Consider the following 23,337-nt stretch of genomic DNA (forward strand, 5'->3'; position numbering starts at 1 on the left):
CTGTGCCTCATCTCCTTTCCCCCTTGCCTACATATTTAAAAGTTAGTATGCTATATGCTTTGCATTCATACATGATAAAGAGTAATGAAATAATGAGCATCTGAGAACCCATCATTAGACAGGAAAGTACCTCAGTGGCATGGCCTGGGAACCCATCATTAATTTGGGAATTAGAACATTCCAAGTAACGTGTACTCATGTATTTGTACCTTTTCCTACCCCCAGGGTTACTGCTATCTGGAATTCTGTGTTTTCTTGTCACTGTCGTGCTCTTAGATTTATCATATATCTCTAAGCAGGATATTGCTTGCTTGTGATTGAGCTTTATAAAAACAGTACGCTCCGTGCAGCCTGCTAAGATCTGCAGTTTTCCCTCCGCATCTTATAGTTTCTGAGCTTCATCCTTGCCCTTGTGTAGAGCTGTGGTTTGTTTTCACTGGCGTGAAAACTGAATTGTAGGAATATTCTAGTTTATTCTTGCATTCGCCTGCCAGCAGGCAAGTGCATCATTTCTCTCTCTCTCTTTCTCTCTCTCTCTCTCTCTCTCTCTCTCTCTCTCTCTCTGTGTGTGTGTGTGTGTGTGTGTGTGTGCATGAGCACGTGTGTGTGTGTTTGTGTTTTAGTATAAATAAAGCTTCAACGATATTTTTCCACAGGTGCCTTTTGTATTACATAAGGGTGGACTTGCAAGGCTAGAATAAGTGTGAATAGTCAAGCGATAAGATGTGATTTTTAAAGTAGTTCTACTCCTCCACACTCTTACCAATTCTGCTTTGACATTCCACTTCATCTACATTTTCTCTAGCTCTTGAAATTTTCAGATGTCCTAATTTTTGCCAGTCTAGTGGAATGAATGACATCTCTCTTATATCTTAATTTGCAATATCCTGCTTAGTATGGATGTGGGGCATCCTTTCCTATGTTCATTTGCTGTGCTTGATTCCTCCTCTAAGAAATGCCTGCTTGAGCATTCCGATTCTTTGCTTCTGTTTATCTTGCATAATTGTGAGAACTCTTTATGTATACTTAATACTAATCCTTTGCTGGTTGTGCATTTTCCAGATGCCTTCTTGGTGTCATGCTGTTTTTTCATATTCTTCATGAAAAGCTTTGGTAAATAGAAATTCTTAGCTTTACTCTACCAACACTTTTATACTTGATAAGCTTTTTGGTTCCTCTTTGAGAAATCATTCATGACCTCAACTATGAAAAGATAGTCTTCTTATTATCTTTAAATGTTTTAAAATGTTCCCTTTCAACTGCAGGCATGTAATGTGTGTAGAATTGGTTTTGGGGTGTGTGGTGAGGTCAGGACCCACTTTCTCCTGTTGATGCTCAGGTGTCCCAGCACCATTTGCTACACGAGCCTCTGTTCTTCAGTCCCATGCCCAGATGCCATCTGAAAAATCATAGCCATCAATTCTAAATCAGAGGCCCACTGATCTCTGCTAATTCATAAGACACCTTCAGCCAGGCTTTCTTGCTGAGGAGGCTGAGTCTACGCTGATCAGCTGGGGAGGCCTCACTGTGGCGAGCTCAGTCTGCCCGATACACTGGGCAGTCCTGATAGCAGGGCTGGGCCTTGCTATCTGTGGAGTCACAGCACAAGGATCTGATCCCCCAGTTGCTATTCATCTCCTGCTGGACGGATGTGGAGGCTCCCTGCCTCCTTTCTCCTAAAGGCCGGAAAGTTCCTCCTGTGTGTGACGGATTCATTGCCCTCCCTCCCCCGGGACCTTGCTGGGAGCCGGGGGAGGGAGCTGTGGGCCAGTGTGCTGTGGCCTGGCGCCCAGAGCAGAGTGCACTGTCCTCCCCTGGGAACTTGCAGCCTCTGATTCTGCACTCCCTGTGCCCACTGGCCTCCTAGGCCTGGGACTCAGCCCTGCCCTGATGTGAGGGACCTGGCCCACAGACTAGCAGCAGGCACTTGGTCCAGCCCTGAGAGCCTCTACCCTGGTGCTTGTGGGGTTGGGGCTGTGCCTAGCGTTTATTCTTGACTCTACCACAAGGTCAGCAAGGCCCAGGTTCTAGGATAGCCCTACAGCGGAGAGACTGATGCACCCCTCCGAACATTACTATGGCCCCCACCCTTATCCTGTGCTAACGACAATGTGAAGGACAGCCACCTCTCGGTCCTCTTTTATGTGATGTGCCGAGCACTAGTCTCAGCCCTCTGTGGAGACTCCATGAGCCTGTAGGGCAAATATCATCCCTGTGCTGACTTATAGAGAAGGACGCCGAAGCTCCAAGAGGGTGAGGGACTCAGCACACCAGTGAGCGAGTGGGGTTTGGGGCCAGGCTCTGTGGCTCCAGGTCCTGTGACACAGCCCCTTCCAACTGCCAGGATGATCCCTTCCTGCAGAGGTCAAGAGCTTCGCCCTGTGCTCTGATCACTGATAGCCCGGCTCTCTGCCCTTTGGAGGATGTGCCCTGGTCATGAGGCTGGGCGGGACTGGCCCTGGAGACTCCCGCCTGCTGCAGAGGGTCCTGGATCCCAATGACAGAGCCTCTCTTCTGTGAACTGCAGCAGTTCTAGAAAGGCCCAGGTGCTGGGCCCGGTTCTCAGTTGGAAGATCTCACATTTTGGGCCTCCTGTCTGTCAGGGAACGGAGCTCTGGGCTCCCACATGTGGTACTTAACAAGCTTTGTAAGCATTTATGTCATGGCATTACATCAGTGGTGATAGCTAACATGAGGACCAGGAGGGCAGAGCTCTAAGCCCTCTAAACACAGCTGGGTTTCAGCTCATAAATCCTACAATTTAAACATGTTAAGCTATATGTGCTGAAAATATTCAGGTGCTTGTATCAGTTAGCATCTGCTGCATAACAACCATCCCCACACACAGGGATTCGCAACAGTATTGTTTAGCTGAGAAGCTCTCCTGGGCTGCTCAGGACAGCAGAGCATCTCCTTTGGGGGTCAGGGAACTGCTGGGTGCTTGTGGTGACTAGGATGTGTGCCACTCATTCTTCCAGGACACTAGCTGGACTATTCCATGTGGCAATGGCAGGACTCCCAGGAGTGGGTAGGACCACAAGGCCCCTGGAGGCCTCCGCCCTAGAGGAGCCCAGCATCATTTCCATCACATTCTCTTGACCAAAGTGACAGAGCCAGTGCAGGTGCCAGACATGGGGTATGGACTCCACTCTTGGTTGGAAGAGCCCTCAAGTGAGTGCAGAGGGTTGGGGACAGTGAGGTGGAGACACAGGGCTGTTTATGGTCAACCACCCGGTCCCTTGTTCTTGAGGGAGGGGTGGGGCCATCCAAGCAGGAACCATGGCTCACAGTTTGTCAGCTTGGCTGTACTTCCTCTGCCTGCAGGAACTAGACCCTGGCACTCCAGGACTAGGCGGGACACACCCAGGCCACTCCTTCCTGTGTCACATAGCACCACTCTTTGACATTGCCACCAGGTGACAGGGGTCAGTCTTCACTGGGGTATGTTTCTCTGGGATCCCCATGCACCATCACCATAGTGACCGTGTGGACTTCAGCAGTCCTGCTGGCCCCACCTCTCCAGGAGGCTCTCCTCCAGGAGGTCATTGCAGTGTCCAGGTGTCAACCTCTATGGTCAGAAAAGCTGTTTCTTCCTGAATCCCTGCAGCCAGGAGGGCTTGAGAAGGAGGCCAGCAGGTGTGGATATTAGAGCAGAGATCCATGAGGGGGTGACACTGATGGAAACAGGGATGTAATCATGACCAGTGATATGGCACATTGAGGGCCTTCCTGCACGCTGTGCCCTGATCCATGAGTGCACTGACTCCTGTACCCTCACCTGACTCCTTGCCTGCAGCTAGGAGGTGGCAGTGTCACACATGGCTCAGGCCTTTCCACCTGTCCTTAGTAGTATCTTGGTTCCAAAAGCACTTCCTGGGCCTCAGCAGAAGCCTGGAACCCTGGAGCAGACCACAGAGGACTTCTCCAATTCTTGCAGCAGGACCCCACCATCCTAGATGTCACCCTGGAGTGACCTGCACCCAGGAGGCCACACAGGAGGCCGAGGGTTCTGGGTGGGAAGCACTGGGAGCTGGTGACAGGGTGTGGTTTTTGCAGAGCATCCTCCTTTTAGACTGAAATTTTATTAGGTGCCCATATTACTTTTTAGTACAAATAGAACAAAGGACAGAGGGCTCTGAAGTCTTCTCTTCCAGCCTTTCCTGGACCCTTGGGAAGAGAGAGAGACAGAGACCTTTTACCCTTTCTGCTGCGCCACCATCCGACAAACCTTCTTAGGTGCATTCTTGGTGCTCTTCATCTTGCAGGGAGACCCAGAGAGGTGGCCCAGCATGACTGTGGCCTCTGTGACCTTCACGCCCCTTTCCTTTCTAGCTGGCAACCCCCCTACCCCCATCTTCTCCTTTGTCCCAATGCAGCCATTTCTCCCACTGTCTGATGGCTTCTTGCAGGGGGAGCAGCTCTTTCCTTTTGCCCTTGGCCTCCAGGTCCAGTGAGTGGTCCCTGCATCTTAGCGCTGATCCCACAAATGTCCCTGAGGGTGGAGGGGCGTCCTGAGCCTGGGTCTGGCTCTGGGTGGGAGCTGCTGAGAGGTGGCCACTGGATACAGAGCAGCAGAGACAGGACAGAGGCACACTTACCTTCCTGGCTGTAGGAAGCAGGCAGCAGGTGCAATGCAGCGCAGGGACAGAGAGGAGACCTGCCTCATGCTCAAGGGCTGAGTTGCTCTGGAAAGTCAGGCGGGGCCTTCCACCCATGAGGAGGAGATGGGAGCAAAGACACTTGAGGGTCTTCACAGAATCTCAGTGACAGGGCTCTGCTGGGGCCTTAGAGGGTGGAGCCAGGCCTGCCCCATGGATCAGCTTTCCCTGACAGTGGGACCATCACAGCCACTCATCCAGGCGGGCCCTGGCAGTCTCCCTGTGGGACAGAATTTAGAGCATTCGCAGTTTGTAGCTGTCTGTTGTATTTAGAAACCTAAGCATCCCACAGCCATAAATTACTTTGCACTAGTTTGCTAACCCCATGTGGCTCCGGGCAGCCGCTCTTTGAGTGCACCGATTGCATAACTGGCTGTGCACAACCCGGCCCTTCCGTGAGTCTGGGTGGAGGCCGGCCTGGCAAAGGCTTCCGCTGCCCGGGGCCCCAAGGGGCGATACGGGGAGATGGTGCAGGTTTGCTCAGTGCTGGTCTGCGTCACCGACCTTTCCAGGTAAGCTCACTCCCAGCAAAGAGCACAGCTGACCAACTAACCAGGTCAGGGCTCGTTCCCAGAGAGCACTCCTGGAGCGTGGTCATATGGGAGGGGCCAAGAGGTTACCCAGCGCCAGCTTTCACACTTCAGAGACAGAGATCTCATCACTACCCGCACATCACACATGAGCCGGAAGTTAGTTTCCTCCGGACTCCAGCTCTCTCTTCTAGGGACAGTGTCTGAATCTAGCGACTGTGACAGCCTGGACAGGATGAGAGTCAGAGACAGGGCCTGACCAGCCAGTCTTGCCCCTCTAGCCTTTCCTCCATGGCTACTGTTGCTCTGACTAGATGGGTGAGTGGGGTCAGCTGGTTAGACATCCAAGCTGCCACGTCTGCATTTGAAATTCATCAGGCCATGCCATGTCCGCATCGGATTTTAATAGCAAACACATCTCAGCTTCTCATCCCCACACAGAGCTCAGCCTCTCCTCACTTCCTGTACTCAGCAGGAAGTGACTAAGTGGCTTGTGCGTTCAGGGCCGGGGAAAGGTGCAGGTACAGGACTCTGCCTGGAACATGGGATCGATTTCAGAATCCTCAGGGTTCTTCCAAGTTCCATGGAAAGGCAAGGCCCATGCAGTGTTCCCAGCCAGGCCTCCAGTGGGAAGGGACACCTGAGCACCCTACAAAATGGACGAACTCATGGAACAAGTTTCCAAGACACTGGGTATCAGGCAACCAGGGACAGTGCTCACTGGGAGGGGGACGTAAACAAGATGATCTCCAGGATTCCCCCAGTGGCTGCCTGGGGAGGAGTGGCCAGACCGCAGCCAGGGAGGGAAAGCCGGACAGAACCTGTGACACACCCCCCACCGGCATTGAGGGGTTGAACAGAACCGTGCCTGGCACACAGACACACACAGGAAGTGCCTGGACCCTGCTGGCAGGTCTCACGGTTCCCGGGACATTGGCGGAAAAATTCTGAACACCTAACCCCAGCCGTGGGATTTGATTAGCCCTAAACCAAGCCCTGCTCAGGTTCCACCGAACAGTCCTCAAGGGGAGACCCTGAAGGGCCCGTTGCCATGAGACCCGATTGTCACAAAGCCCAGAAGAGATTTAGAGGAATGTGAAAATGCCCTACAAGAAAACACTGTCCGTGTCTGCTGTCCAGTGAAAATTGTTCAGGCCTAGGAATAAGCCAGAAGGTATGACCCATAGACATGGAGGGATGAATCCATTAAAATTGATCCAAAATATTGAGGTCTTGTATAGAATAAAGGGTCATTAAAATAGCAATTATAACTGCTTCCTATACCCAAACCAAACACCTAGAGATTAAAGATACAATAGGATTATAAAAACATTCAAATAATCGAAAAGAAGGTAGGGGAAAAAAAGAAAAAATGGAACAAAGAGCCAATAGAACAGAAAAAAAAATAGATTTAAAACCTAATTCATTTCAGCTTGGTGTGGTGGTATGCACCTGTAATCCCAGTACTATGGGAGGTTGAGGCAGGAGAATTACAAGTTGGGACTCCACCTGGGCAATTTAGTGACTTAGGGAGACCCGCTTTCAAAATAAAAAAGGGCTAGGGATGGTGCAAAGGCCCTGGATCCAGTCCCCAATATTACAGAAACAAAACAAAACAAAAAAAAATACATTAAATACAAGCTGTCTAAATGCTCCAATTAAAAAGCAGTGATTTTCAGATTTTTTAAAATCGGAGACTGACAATGAGAACTTCCCTTTAAATACAGAAGTACAAATAAATAGGCTAAAAGTAAAGGATGAGAAAATATGTCACAGTAAACTGATGAGAACAGTGCAGGGATGGCTATGTTACTGTAGATTAAGTAGATTAGCAGGGATAAAAAATTTCATTCCATGATCCTTAAGAGATCAATTCATTAAAAAGAAAAATAGCAATCCTAAAGTTATAACAACTGCTTAGAGTACATGAGGAAAAGTGGTGGTATAGCCAGGAACATACACAAAACCTCAGTTGTGGTTTGAGATTTTAGTATCCTTCTTCAGTACTTGAGGAAGAAAGCAGAGAGAAGTCAGTGAGGGTGCGGAACACGTGAACAGCGCTGTCAGCCACCCACCGGCAGCTGCCTCCTCCTCTGATGTGCACCAGGAACTTGGACCAAGGTTCACTGCTTCTCATGGTATGAAATAACTCTCAGTACATTTAAAAGGACTCAGATCATACAAAGTATGTATGCTAACCACAGTGGCATAAAGTTCACAATCAGTAACAAGTACTTCTGAAAAAAATCACTAAGTGTTTAGAAATCAAAAACACATTCTTTAAAAACCCCGTAAGTCAAAGAGGAAACCGAAAGGAAGTCTTTGAACTAAGTGATGATATAAACACAGCATGTCAAAATTGATAGAACACTAATAAAACATAAACGTAACTTTCCTAAATGCTAATATTAGAAAAGAAAAGAATCTCTACTCTATTAACTTAGCTTTCAGCTCAAGAAGTTGTTTTTTTCTTAAAGAACAAATTAAATCCAAAGTAAGTCAATGATAGAAAACATGATTGTCAGAGTGGAAATTAGTGAAACAGAAAAAAGTGCAATACAGACAGTAAATGAAATCAAATCAGGCTCTTTGAGATCAGTAAAGGTAATAACCTTTAGTCGGATTGCTAAAGGAAAAAGTCACAAATCACTAATACTAGGGATAAGAACAGTATGACATTTCACCAAATTCTAAAGGTCTTTAAAGTGTAATAAAGGAGTATTATAAATACCTTTATGCAAATAAATCTTTTAAAAAGCTTTGAACAGATTTATTGAAAGACTAACAAAGTTCATTCAGCTATAAGTGAACAGCCTAAATAGCTTTATATCTGTCAATGAAATTTCAAGCCCAGCCTGAGCAGCTTAGGGAGTCCCTATCTCAACATAAAAAATAAAAAACAATAGGGCTGGAGATTTAGTTCAGTATGAAAACTATGGGTTCAGTCCCAAGTATGATCCCACTCCAAAAAAGAAAGAAATTATAATTAGAAATCTTCTCACAAGGATAATTCCAGGCCTTGGTGGTTTTCCTGATAAACTACACCAAACATTTAAGGAGGAAATACCATACAAGCTCTTCCTAGAAAGCTGAAAAGGAGGGAATATCTCTCAACTCCTTCTCTAGATTTGCTGTATCCTGATACCAGAATTGACCAGAGATAGTACAACCCAACAAAACTACAGACCTTCAATTCCTTCTAAACATAGATGCAAAAAATCTAAACAAACTATTAGCACACCTAGTCAAGTGATGTAAAAATATTTTACACCACAGCCGTGTGGGATTTATTGCAGATAGGCAAGGCTGGTTCACTGTTGAAATCAATGAAACTTACGATCTCCACAGCTAAAGAAGATACTGTCTTATCACATCACTGACACAGGGAGATTTTATACTTTGAGAAACTTACTCAACTTTATAATGAACATTTATGTAATCCGTACAGCTGCCGTCAAACTTTGAGATGACAGACTGAACACTTTCTTCCAAAGCCTGGGTACACAGCAAGAATATCTCTTTCCACTGTGATTCAACATATCTCTAGCTGGACTAGTAAGTCAAGTAAAAGGCAATTAAACATTAGAAGAGAAGAAATCAAACTATCCTGACTTTTAGCTGTGGTTATCTGCATTGACAATTCCAAGGAATCGATCAAAAATAACTCCTAGGACAAGTGAATGTGATCAGCAAGATAACAGGACACACAACATGAAAAGTGAATCACAATCAATTAAATTTTTTAAAAAAATTTAAATTTAAATATCAACAACAAACATTGGAAAACAAAATTCAAAAACACACCATTTATAATTGTTCCAAAGAAAATGAGATACTTTGCCTAGATCCAACAGGATCAGGATCTGTATACTGGAAGCATGTAAGGGATTTGTGTACGTAAAAATGCAGATGAGTGACAGCAAGCAATGGAGAGGCATACCATGCTCATGGGCTGGAAAGTTGACATGGTAAAAAAAAAAAAAAAAAAAGGAGAGAGTGCCATTTCTCCCTAAATTGATCTCAAGACCTGATGCAGTTCATGTGAAAACCTAAGGAAGAGGTTTGTTTGTTTGCTTTTTAAAACACATACAAACTTATTCTAAAACTTACATGGAAATACAAAGGACCTAAAATAGCTTAAAACAAATTTAAAGTGGCTGGGCATGGTGGTGCATGCCTGTAATTCCAGCACTTGGGAGGCTGAGGCAAGAGGGTTGTTGCAAGTTTCAGACCAGCCTGGGCTACAAAGTGAGCTCAAGGCCAGCCTGAACTGCATAGTGAGACCTTCTCTCAAAAAGACAAAAAAAAAAAAAAAACATAAAGTAGGAGGAATCACTCTACTTGAAAACTTAGCTTATAGCCTCATTACTGAGACAGGCAAAGAAAGAGACACAGGCTCAGTAGAACAGATTAAAGACCTAGGAAAAAAATCCACATGTGCCCTAGTGACTTCTTACAAAGATGCAAAAGCAACTCAGTGAAGGAAAAGGAGCCCCTTGAACAAGTGTGTTCAATCAGTATAGATCAGCATTGGCAAAACGAAATGAATCTGAACCTAAACCTCATGCCTTCTACAAAATTGAACTGACAATGGGTCATGTGCTGAAGTATAAAATTAGAAAACTTTTAGGAAAAAATAAGAAAATAATCTATAGGACCTAGGGTTCAGCAAAGAACTCATAGATTTAACATCAAGTACATGACTTATAAAAGGTAACAAATGAATTTCATCAAAATTAAAAACTTCTGCTCTGCAGAATACCATTAAGGTAATGGAACTGAAACTCATCTTCATTGCACGTTAGGAAAATGTAAATTAAAGCCAGAGTGGCATATGACTACACACTTCTTTGGGTGGCTAAAATTAAAATAGCTGACCTTATCAGGCTGTGGGAGAATATGATGAAACTGAACCTTTATCATATGCAAGTGGGAGTCTGAAATGGTATAAATATGTTGGAAGACCAGTTAACAGTCTGTTTAAACTTATATCTAGCATAGATCTAGGCATTTTATTCCTAGGTCTTACCCAAGAGAGAAGAAAACATATATCTACCCCAAAATTTATACATGAATGCACCTACCAGCAAGAGTCAGAATAGTTCAAAAATGGAAGTGACCAAATACCCACAATTTAGGAATATAGATGGTAGTTAGTAGACGGTAGCATACACATGTGATGTGCGTCAGCTTTGTGTCACTATAACAAAATGCAGAACAAGCAAGTATAAGAGAAAACATTTGTCTTACATACTTTTGGAGGTTTCAGACTGTGGTTGGGCAGTACATTATAGTGTGGAGCTGTCTTAGTTATTTTCTCGTTATGGGACAAAACACTCAAGACCCACAAGTTAAAGGAGAGGTTTATTTTAACTCATGGTTTGTAGAGGTTTCAGTCCATAGTCAGCTGGCTCCAAAGCAGGGCCACATGGCAGAGGGTCATGGCAGAAGAAGAACAGTCCATGGCAGGGCAGTAAGGAAGCAGAGAGAGGGATCAAGGGAGGAGGAGAGAAATAGATCTTTCTAGGCCATGCCCACAGTGACCCACCTATACCAGATTTCACCTTCCATCATCACATCCAGCTGAATACATACCAGTAGACTCATCCAGTGATGATTATCACACACCCAAGATCTTGTCACCTCCCCAAAGCCCCATCTATGAGCACATAAGGCTTTGGGGGACATTTTAAATGCAAACCATAACAGGAGCACATGTTAGGCAAAGCTGCTTCTTCCTGGGCAGGATGTGAAAGAGAGGAAGTGGGGGAAATTAGGGTCTCTAGTCCCCTTCAAGAGCACACCTTTAGTGACCTCAGACCTCCCACAAGGTCTCTTCTCTCAAAGTCAGGAATTACCGAAGCAGACTGTCCCAGTGTGAAGTTACCAGAGCCTTCTAAAACAAAACAAAACAAAACAAAACAAAAACCAGAGCCTTCTCCAGGTGGCCAGGCTCCCTTCCAGCTGATCCCCACTGTTAGAGCCATGCCAGACCTGGATCAGGACAGCACCTCTCCTACAACTGGGGTAGGAGAAAAGGGTCTTCCTTGTCTTGGCTTTTTTGTGGCCAGCATAGAGTAGAGCAGCAAAGGTCCTGGGATAAGACTATGGATGCCATTTCTAAGGACATGGAGGAGGACAGTGTGGTGAGAATTTGGTGAGCAAGGAAAAGAGGCTGGTGTAAGAGCAGAAACCAAGCTAGAAGAGCTGTTCTCAGAGCCATAGGGATCCCTAGATTACCCTAGACAGGGCAGGGATGCTTGAACTGTGTGTTATAAAGCCCCTCTGGCTGGTGTGTGGACTTGGAGCAGGAGCACAAAAACCCCTCAGGGTGTATCCGCACCCCAGATGTGATGCAGGCTGGGCTGGGCAGTGGCTTGGATACAGAGAGGCTGAGAGCCTGTGAATTCGAATCAGCCCTCTGGATGATGCAGAGGGAAGGCTGGAGTCAGCAAATTCCACAGGGGTTGAAGATGCCCTGGGAAGAGGGTGGGGCTGGTGAATGTGCCTGGAGGCAGAGGAGTCAGGAATTCTCTTGGAACAATGCCTTGGGTGTCATTAACACCCCCACTTTACAGATAAGCAGCTACTGGCAGCCTCAGTTTCCCTGTTGTGCAAGGAAGGGCTCAGAGCCCTCTGATCCTTTGCAGAGACCACACATTGTCCTGCAGCGCCTCAGCATTCTGATATGACCTCCTTACTGTGGGGAAACTGAGGCTCACGGGTGGACTGCAGGCTGTCATGCCCAGCACTGGGGTCCTATATGCCTCTGCTTGGGGTGCAGTGTTGAAGCTGTAGGATTCTGGAGTGTCTGGCTCCGGTAGCACTGGCCTCCAGCGACACCGTTAATGTCCCTTATTAAAAGGCAGAGGAGTCAGGCCTCCTGACGGATGCTGTGTGTGCGTTTGAGATAAATCACAATGGCGCATGAGTATTAAGAAGGAGCCTCCCCCCAGAAAAACTGGGCACCCGTGTTCATCACTGCCTGGCGATGACCTTTGTGTTGATGGCTTTCTTCACATTTACTGGAGTATCTCGGAATGAGCCCGCGCAGGCCTTCCCTGCTAGATTTTTATCTTAATCATTTGCTCAGTGGGTGTATTATTTGACATCTAATTGTCTTCCTAGGGGAAATTAATTTTCAGAGCTTTGAATAGGCTTTATTAAAGTACAGCTAGCAGTCAACTCCAGTGAGCCCCTGGGGCCGGAGGGCACTCCGCACGCCCCTGGAGGGGACCGTGCATAATGACACCTCTGCAGTGAGATGGGCTGCCAGCCTGTGTGCCCGGAGCTCACCCAGGCTTCCTTCTTCGTTAGAGTTCCACAGGGATGCTGCCACCCCTCGGGGACAGAAGCTGGGGTGCGGCCCTTGGGGATGTGACCTGAATCTCGCGAGGTCTTGCGCTTGCTCTCTGAGCTCCGCGGTCATTGAGAGCAAACTGGCACCAGCAAGGTGGCCCGGGGGGACATATTTCTCTCAGGGGCCTGTGCCCAGCGCCGGCTTTGGGCTTCGGGGGCATCAGGTAAGCGTCTGCGGGACTCACCGCCGGCAGACCCGGGGTGGCCTCTGTAGGCTCCTCCTTCCCACCACCCTCACTCACATCCACATTCATTCATTTCCACGCTCAGCTCACACCGTCCGGAACAGCCAGCGGGACCCTGGTAAAACCTGCGCCCATCCATGTCCCTCCCCTGCTCCGCCTTCACAGTGACCCTCCTGCTGCCACCTGTCCTGCCCTCTTCCTGGGATCCCTCTCCTGTCCTGGGGGCCTTTGCACCGGTCCTATCTTGTGCTTCCCACAAATATCCCAGGGCCTCCCGGCCTCCCACAGGCCTTGGTGCACATGCCTGCATCTCACACATCTGCAGAGGTGTGATGAGATAGGACCGACATCAACAGGCTTTTTCCGTACGGGCCGAGGCAGCCGCATTTCAGCCTTTGACGGCTGTGGTCTCCTTCCCTCAGCACTGAGGACGCAACCCTGCGCGGAATGCAAATGAGTGGGCGTGGCTTCTTCGGCGGTGCTGAACTGGACTGGCAAAGGCAGAGATAGGCTGCGCCCTGGGGGCTGTCAGCTGCTCCGTGGGGGTGGGGAGAGGCAGAGTCAGAGAGCTGCTGCTGTGACCACGATGATGCCACCATCCCCGTGTTTGTTCTCACGAGTGGAATCTAAGATAAGAGCTGGAAAGCTAAGCAAAAAGGCAGCTCGAGCGGATGAGGGGAGGGAAGGGCAGCCGGAGACGGGGATGCAGCGATGCTCTGCCTGCGCGAATCTGCCAAATGAAACCCACTCATCCGTACAACTAATGGGCACTGACAAAAAACAAAAAAGAAGGAAAGCAGCTCATGGTCCAGGTCTGCAGGGCGCTGGCCAGAGCCCCCAGGGCCTCACCCCTGCTCTGTGGCCCTCACCCCTCAGCGGCCCTCCACGCCCGGCTGCACAAGGTCGCAGTGTTGCTTGCTCCCTGTAGGCCCAGCTTCGATGCATTGCAAGTTTTTCTTAATTAAATGTTGGCCTCCTCCCTCTGGACGGACTGGGAGCCGGCCTTCCTCTGAGAAGGAAGGAGAAAGGAAGAGTTAGCATTCATCAAGTGCATGCCCCCCCCCCCCCGCGCCCTCAGGATGCATCTGCAGAGCCCAGAGGGTTCTTTGCCTCCCCAAGGGCACACAGCAGAGAGGAATGGGACCTTCCTCCCCACCGACCCTCCTGAGTCTTAGTCTCCTGGGACAAAGGGCAGGGAGGAGGATGTCAGGCTTTGGAGGCGGGGCGACCTGAATTGAGTGTAACCCTCCCCATCTGTCACCTGGAGACAGTCACGGAGTGGTTCTGATGATCCAGAGAGGTCAAGAGGGTGAGGAAGGAAGAGGACACACTGTCCTTGTCCTGTCCCTGGGGGGCCTGCAGGGAACTGCTGCTCTAGCTGCCCTGCTGGCTGGGGAGCCTGTCCCTTATCATGGACCGATCAGGCTCACCTCCTCCTAGATGAATGGACAGCGAGTGGCTTAGATAAAAGAGACAAGTGGTATGATTTTTGGGGTGTCCGGGAAAGTCAGAACTCTGAGGAGTAAAGACAAAGAGCTCCGCTGGGCAGCCCGTATTTATTTGGTTTTCAAACAAAGGTAGGGGATACTGAAGCACGTGTGGGAGCTGAGCAGGACCTTGGGAGTCAGTTCAAAGACTTCTCCAAGCAGTAAATTTTACCAGTTAAGAGGACTGTTTGATCTCTAGGGTTCGCAGCTTTATTGCTCTGGAATAGGGGGTGTCAGCACCGGTGTCCTCGGTGTCCGGTGGTGTTATCTTGACTTCAGAGCACCGTGAATAGGAGCTTTTCAGTACATCCCAAAGTCCCTGTGGTCAGCAGCTCAACCCTGTACAGCCCGGTGTCTGACAGTCCCTTAGCAGGGGTGCTTGGCTGCAGGCCTGTGTGCATTCAGTTCCTCAAATTGTCCCCGTGCCAAGGGCTCGCCTTCCAAGGAACAGGCTGCAGAGCCAAAGATGGGTCAGAGATCCAAGGAGGTGGTGCTGAGCCCTGTGCCTCAAACCGCGGGCGGCCTCCTTTCTGAGGGAGGGGCCAACAGAAACCTCATTCTTCCCGGTAAAAAAGAATATCACTGGAGCCCCATTTCATCCAGGTCCCATCACCAGCTTTGCCATCACTGGTCATGACCATGGTGTCTGTCACCGCCCCCATTCCACATCCACGTGGAGCCAGGCTGGCCTAGCCTGGCATGAGCTGCAGCCCTGATGGCCTGTTGGCCATATCCAGTCTACTGACCCCTGTGTGAAAGCATCAGCACTGACTTTCTGAGCATAGCAGTCATCTCTGGAAGAAACCAGAACTGTGCTAGACTTCTGTAAAGCTTGTCTTAGTCAGCCTTGTCTTGCTATAACAAAATACCTGAAGCTACTTAACTTACAAAGGGAAGAAGTATAGCCCACAACTCTGGTGGCCAGAAGTTCCAATAGCATGGCTCTGGCGTCCTTGAGAGGACCACCAGCTGTGCCACTTGGCTGAGAAGCAAGAGCCACATGCAGAAGGTGCCCAGGCATGGTAGCCTCAGCTTTTTTTTTTTTTTTCCCTTCATTGCTGGGGAGGGAACCGAGAGCCTCATGTGTGCCAGGCAAGGCCCTGCCTCTGAGCTACACCCCTGGACTTTTTCATTCTTTATTTTGAGACAGGATCTCACTGTTTTCAGACAGGGTTGCCCAGGGTGGCTTCTAACTTTCCATCTTTGTGTCTCAGCCTCTTGGGTATCTGAGGTTACAGGCGCCTCCACACCAGACTGGACTTGCTTTTGAATTGTCTGCCTTCCAGACTGGGAAATGGAGGTGAGGATGAATCCATCCTGGGGAGATCTGACCTGGTCTTAAATGACACTTTAATCCTTCTGGGAGGGCACGGCCTGTGTGGCCTGGTAGCTTTCCACCAGGCCTGTCACCCCAGAGTTCAAGCTTCCGGCGCATGACCCTTTGGGGCACAACCCAGGCCCAGAGCCCGGCAGGCCTACTTGGTACGGTATGACTCTCTCTCTGGTCATAGACCACAATGCATCACGCGGAAACAGTAAGAAGTCATCCTAAGTTAACATAACGTTCATATTGAACGTTTTTTTAAAAAGTCTACATTTCTCAGAGTGTCATCTGTAGAAGTAGATTTATAGGTCCCAGAGGGCCCTTTGAAAGATCGGATTGAAAGACAGTTATCTCACCAAGTGTTCAATGTGGGCAAGCACTTCTTTTCTGTTCTTTTCTTTTAATTTACTTTTCTCAATTGCAGTAAAATATGCCCACCATGAAACTGACCATTTAACCATATTTAAATTCAGTAGCTAAATATGTTAGCCGGCATGGTAGTGCACGCCTATAATCCCAGCACTGGGGAGGCTGAGGCAGGAGGATCATTGCGAGTTCACAACCAGCCTGGGCTACAAAGTGAGCTCAAGGCCAGCCTGAACTGCATAGCGAGACCCTGTCTCAAAAAGACCAAAAAAAAAAAAAAGTAAAAAAAGTTCAGTAGCATTAAGCACATTCGTGTTACTGTGCAACCATCAGCACCATCCATCTGCAGAATTTTTGTTCATTTTCCCAAACTGAAACTTGCCATTCAACCCCAGATTTCCATCTTGCTCCTCTAGTCCCTGGCGCCCACCAGTCTGCCTTCTATGAATCTGTGTGCTCACAAAACACAGTGAATGTTTAAATTTTTAAATTTATGACAGGAAAAGATACATCTTCATGAACCCTTCGGCATGCGTATCCCACGGCTCCTGCCGCCTTCTGCGGCAGCTCTGGAATCCTCTTTCATGAGTGTCGTTCGTTGCACTGTGGTGGCTGCATCAAATGCTGCACTGAATCAATTCAAAATATTTCTCTTTCGTGGTTGTTTTGACTTTAGACAAGAGCCGGAGGTTACACAGTGCCAGATCCAGTGAATAAGTAGATGAGGACACATTAGAATGTTCTTATTTGACAGAAATTGCCATAAATGTTTGATTGATGCAAGGTGGTCCATAAATGTGGTAAAAGTTGAAAAAGATTTAATGTACTACAGTAAAAAAAAAAAAAAAAAAAAAAAAAAACCCTTGCTTCAAACACTCTTATCCTTTTGGCAATGTCTTTTACTGTAATCAGTTTTTAAAATTTAACACTCACTATAGTTTTTCATCACCCCTCACCTAAGTGTAATCCCACAGTATTTGTCCTTTGTGACTGGTTTATTTCACTTAATGTCTTCATAGTTGTAGCATGTCTTAGAACTTCCTGCCTCTTCCAGGCTGAGTAATATTCCATTGCATAGATAGACCACACTTGTTTTATCCAGTCCTATGGTGAATAATGCTATGACTATGAGTGTGCAAATACCTGTTCGTGCCTTGGTTTAGCTCTTTGGATATACACCCAGAAGTGGAAAGAGGAGTCCTATGGTAATTCTGTTTATCTTTTTGCTGAAACACTACTCTTTTCCATGAGGTGGAAATATTCCCACAAACACCATACAAGGGTCCTAGTTTCTTCACATCCTCATCAGCACGTGCATGTTTTTTTATAATGGCTCAGGCACAAGACCAAGGTTGACACCAGGACTCCACTGAGAGGGCCAGGCACAGGCCTGGTGCACACACGGAGGGACACAGTGACTCCGTACCACTTCCAGCTGAAGCGTCAGCCTGAAAATGGGGTCTGCGGCGCACCGGGCAGCCAGACACTCTGGAGTGGAAGAGGGGACTCAGCGAGGGAACAGAGGGGTTCGGGGAGACACTGGCCCTAGGAGGAAAGCGGGCCAGGCCATGCAGAAGCAGCCGGGTGCGCACAGGTCTTACTAGGCCTCAGCACTCCCCAGCTCTAAAACACTCTGTGGCTCCCTGCAAGCTGCGGACACCAGGACACCCTTCCTGCAACACAGACCCCTCAAGGGCAGGAATACAGCCCCAGGAAACTGACAGTAACTTTTCCCACGTGATGCACGCTTAGTGGACAACACAGGAACACATTCTCCCATGACTGATTTTGTTGTTTGGGCTTTTTTGAGACAGGGTCTCACTATGCAGTTCAGGCTGGCCTTGAACTCACTATGTGGCCCAGGCTGGCCTTGATCCTCCTGCCTCAGCCTCCCAAGGGCAGGGGTGACAGGCAGGCACCACTGTACCTGGCCAAGGAGCAAAATTCTAACCAGTCCCACAGGTGGACCACCAGGTGGCGCAGTGACAACTGAGCAACTCAAACACGATGGGCCGGTGGGGTCCTGGACCCCTACCAGGCTGCCCACTGTGGAAGCTGCCCTGAAGACGACACCCTCTTGACAACGCAGGGTCCCCAGATCCCATACACTCTGCACCCGCCACCTCCCAGGCCCACTGTGTGTCGGCTTCCCCTTCCCCCTGGAGACCCAGAACTGCCAGAGGCTTCCAGCCCATCCTTACGACCCCACCTCCTGGCCTGGCACTAGCACGGAGAAAAGACGGTTCTAAGGCCCTGAGATGTGGGCGAGTGACCTCCCTGCTTTACAAGTGTTTGGGTTGAAGCCCAGAGGGGTCCCAGAATCGCTCCTGGTCACACAGCAGTCAAGAGCAAGCAGAGTGTGATTCTGTCCGGATGAACAGCTTCCCTCAGGACTGAGACAGGGCAGCAGACCTGGGTTCAAGTCCATTTCTGCTCCCAGCCTCCATGCCCTAGCAGTGGAGGCCTTCACAGCAGAAGCCCCACAGGAGCCAGCACCAGCACGTAGCAGCTGCCTGTGACTCAGTGACTGGCGTCCACGGCGAGTTTAGGACACTCTTACTGCTTCTTAATTACAGCAGAGCAGGTTTGGCAATGCCTGGTGGCACACGCCTGAACTCTTAGCACTGGGGAGGCTGAGGCAGGAGGATCTTGATGAGTTTAAGACCAGACTGGGCTACATAGCGAGACCTTGAGTCCCCCCCAAAAAAGGCACTGATTGAGTCCCTGGCCTGGCCTCGGGAGTGATACAGGACATTAGCTCTTGGGTGCTCGGGCCCCCACCTGAACATCCCAGCCTGTCTCCTCTGACCACAGGGCATGCACAAAGATGTGGCACCGTCACCTCTCCTGGGACGCCCTGCCTGAGTTCCCAAACAGCAGAGCTCGTCCCCGGGTCTCCTTGCTGCCTGACTGTCTGCCCTCCTGGTGGGGTGGTGGCTGCATACCCAGGCCTTGGCAGAGGCAGGAACCCTCCCGGCTTTCCCCAGGGACCGACAGTCCTGTAACAGCCTGGGTTTTCAGCCTCAGCACAGAGAAATCGGGGCAGGGAGATGCTTCTGGGGTCACTGTGACGGAACACCCAAGGAGCCGGGGAGTCTCGAACACAAAGAGGCTTAGAAGGGGTCCTGGCTGGGAAGCCCAAGCTCGGGGGACGGCGGCATCTGTGAAGGGACCTCGGGCTGCTGCGAGGCACCGGCGGAAACGCAGAGGGCGGGGCAGGCGCACGCCGCGGTTAACCGGACGCAGCTTCACCAACAGAGGCTCTGCCAGAGCTCACAAGAGTGGAGGGCTCGGGGAGAACGATGCGCAGCCGCGCTCGAGGCTCGGCTCACCGCCCACCGCTCCTGCCGGCCCCGCCTCCCAAAGCCAGGTCCCGGAAGGCTGGGGTGGAGACCACCATGTCCACAGCACGGCCTCGCCCACTGCCGTGGCCCGGCGCAGAGTACTCCCAGGCACCTCGGGCGCAGGAAACGATGCCAGGAGCAGCCCCGGGCAGGGTGAATTCGGAGCCCAGCAGGCTGAAAGGAAGGGCGCTCTGTAGGCGGCAGCATCACATGGGCACCGCAGGGGCAGGGAAGAGCGACGACCAGGGCAGAAGCACAGGACAGCAGGGCAGCAGTGTGGTGTATGAGCCGGGTGTGTTGCCCAAGCCAGCGTCACTCAGTGGGTGAGCCTGCATGGGCTGCAAGGGCAGAAATCTCCCCGGTGTGGTAGTGCACACCCAGAACTCAGGAGGCTGAGGCAGGATGATCGCTGGGAGTTCAGGGCCAGCCTGGGAGGGCAGTGAGATGGGACCGTGGCTGCCATGTGTGTGCCCACCGGGCAGCAACCACAGCACCGAAGCCAGCAGCCCAGGGGTCAGGCCGTCATCAGCAGGTCCGCGGCCTGAGCAAACGATACCCACTGAGAAGAGCAGACAGGCCACACACCCTCAGAAATCACAGCAGCTGCCGTATTTGGGGTCCAGCGTGCACGTTAAAACCAACCTAGGTCCAAACACGGATCTGTCACTTAGCCACCACGCGGCCTGGCCTCCACTTACATGGCTGCGGCACGGGGGGCCTGGACCTCAAGGCTGTAAGGAGGACATGGCTTTGTTGGTGCCGACAAACAAATGCTGGGTCTTCTGGCTGTCGGGATCCCCTGGGGCCGATGCAGACACTGCAGAGTAGACAGAAGCCCCCAGGCCCCTGTCCCTAGGGTCACCTCAGCCATGGTGGCCCTGTGATGACAAACAGCAGGGTCTGCGTCCCGCGCGCTCACTGTCACATCAGGTCGGCGTTCATTGAGATGTGAGCGTCCCATAAAGCCACCGGGCCATTACTGTTCCCCTCAATCCTGCCAAACCCGTACGCTTGATCGATTTTCGTGGGCCCCGGAGCTGCCTCCGGGACATCTCCTGGTCTTGAAATGACATCGTGTTTTTGGAGAAGAACGTGCATGTTTCAGACGCGGAGGCCGTGGGCTCTAGAGCTGTTCTGACTTCCAGGAGTGCCCATCACTCCGTGACAAGCGCGTTTGGGTGCAGGCGCGGGCAGGACCCGGGCCGACCCACACGCATGCACCCTCTGGGTGGCGCCCTTGCCTGGCCTCGACTTCCTCACCTGTGTGGTTTCATGGCACTGGACTCAGGGTTACGGAGGTAAAGGGCTGTGACCAGGCCTGGCCTACAGGAAGCACTCAGAAATGAGGCTCGGCGTCGGCTTCCCGGGCCCATAAGAAGCCAGTCGCAGAGCCAGGATGGTGGGTCACATCCGAAATCCAGCTGGGGCATAAGGCTTGCAAGTTGGAGGCCAGCCTGGGAGACTTTTCGAGACTTTGTCACAAAATAAAATTTTGAGAATGTTTAGGGGTGTAGCTCAGCGGTAGGGAGCACACCTAGTATGTGTGCGGCCCCGGGTTCTGGCCTCAGTACCACATGAACAAAAAAGGAGAGGCGGAGGAGGAGAAAGAAGGAGGGAAAGGAGGAACAGGAGGCAGAGCAGGGAGAGGGGGCCAGCAGGGTCCCCAGGGCCTGCCCTGGAGGTGCGGCTGGAGCGGCAGAGTCACAATGGGAACGGGACAGTGGGAGCCCCAGAGATGCAGCGGGGAGGAGGGTCCGTAATGGAGGAAGTTTCCAGGCATCTAGCTGGGTGGCCCAGGGTCTCGCGGGCAGGGTGTGGACCGCAGGAGCTCCGCCCGCAGGGTCAGGAGGAACACAGTTCCATCCGGCCTGTGGCTCGGCACCTCTGAGGGGTCTGCCCTGACGACAGACCTTGAATGCCGAGCCAGAGAGGTGACACTGAATAGGGCAGAAGTCACAAGCCAGCAGCCAGGCCCCTGGCTGCCTCTGGCCTGCAGAATGGGGCTCACAATGACAATGATTCCTTGAGTGCTAGCGTGGAGTGCCCCACGAGCATCTGCAGTTGCAGGATTTTGGTGAAACTCTGGGTCTTCATCCTCTGCTGACTCAGACCATCTGGTGGCCCTGGCTCGGCGGAGTAGGTGAGGGTGAGGACCCCGGCCGCCTGCCCCAGCCCTGCCACCCCTCCCGCTCCACCTCTGCAGCCTGCAGGCCTGTCTCGGGGCCAGGCCCTCGCAGGGCCCCTAGCAATGTCAGCTCGGCAGCAGTGACAGCCACGGCGGGGGGAAGCAGAGGCCATGATCTGCCTCCGCCCAGAACGCCATGACAGCAGCTAAGCCTGGAGCCGGGCCGAGGCGCGTAGTGAGGGGAACAAGGAGGAGCCCCAGGATGACAGGGGACAGAGAGACGACAGCATCCCGGGCGCTCGGGTCCCAGGTGCAGAGCAGAGTGGAAGTCTGCTGACCTCGCTGAGGGGCTGCAAGAATCCACAGGAAAGAGAGTGTCGTGCAGAGACCTAGAGAGCAAAACAGACACCAAAGCTGCCGGAAGACGAGCAGGTGAACGTCGAGAGACATGGGCACAGCACGAAGCATCAACAGATGGGATCACACTGAGTTAAAGAGCTTCTGCACAGCACAGGGAACAGAGTGAAGAGACAGCCAAGGAACGGAAAAAGGCGTCACCAGCTACTTCTCTGACAGAGGACTATTATCTGGATATACAAAGAACTCAAAAAGTTACACCCCTGCCAAAAAATGAAAGGCCCTGTTTTAAAAATGGATTATTGAAATGAATAGGTACTTTTCAGAAGCTGGAACAGACAACAAATACACAAAAGAATCCAACATCTCTGGCCGTGAGAGAAATACAAATTAGAATAGCATTGAGATTCCATCTTACTCCAAAAAGAATGGCCACCATCAAGAAATCAAATAATAACAAGTGCTGGTGAGGCTTTGGGGGAAAGGAATCCTACACTATTGGTGGGAATGTAAACTGGTTACAACCACTATGGAAATCAGTAGGATGATTCCTCAAAAAACTAAAACTAGAAATTCTATTCAACTCAGCTCTTCCCCTTCTGGGTATCTTCCTGAAAGAGTTAAAGACATCATACCACAGTGATCCATGCATACCTGTTCATAGCAGCAAAATTCATAAGAGCTAAATCTTGGAAGTGGCCTGTCTGTCCACCAACAGATGAATGGATAAAGAAAATGTGGTATTTATATACAAAGGAGTACTACTCTGCCAAGAAGAAGGGTGAGCTTGAGTCATTTGTAGGGAAACAGATGTGTCTTAAGACCTTAATGTTAAGTGAAATAAATCAGACACTCAAGCATCAATATTGCAGAGTTTCTGTCTTATATGAATAAAGTATAAATAAAGATCAAAATAAAAGATAAATGATAGGAAACAGGGAGGTGGACCTTTTGTAGATGGGAAGAAGCTCTAGGGACAGAGGGAAAGGAGGGCAGAGGAGGGGCAGTAAAAAGTATGAGGATGTGATAGGCTGAGGGTCGGCTGCCCGTGATGAATGCAGTCACTTCGTGTGGCGGGCCCTGGAGAGGAGGGGTGTGGGGTGGGAGCAGCGGGTCCTACACCAGCCCCAGCAGGGTGTTCGGGGTCCCCAGGGGAACTCATGCCTTGTCTGCCCTTTACCCCCAACCAGAAAAACCCCAGATTTCCCCAGCAGTGGTCAACTAGGCACTATCACTCACTCAACAAACGAGCTCCTATCAGTGAGTGACAGAAGACAGAGGGGCCCTGGACTCAGCCCCTGCCCTTCCGAGCTGCCAGGCTGGGGGGCGGGCAGGGGAGGCAGAATGGGGTGGTACACAGCAACAGTTCCAGCTCCAGGTCTGCACTGTACTACCTGCAAGCCCTGGGGCAAGTCATCGAGCCTGTGTGTGCCTCAGTTTACCATCTGTAAACCGATGATGTGGGCAGTACCCATCATAGGGATGACTGTGATGAAGAAGTGTGATGCTTTTGTACAGGGTGTGGGCGGCACCCGGCTGCAGCGCCAGCCCCCCAAGAACAGGGAGGGTAGACTGCTTTAAATACAGCCGCCACTCCCCGCC

This window comes from Chinchilla lanigera, unplaced genomic scaffold, assembly GCF_000276665.1.
Source record: "Chinchilla lanigera isolate Chin_1 unplaced genomic scaffold, ChiLan1.0 scaffold00028, whole genome shotgun sequence".
NCBI lineage: Eukaryota > Metazoa > Chordata > Mammalia > Rodentia > Chinchillidae > Chinchilla > Chinchilla lanigera.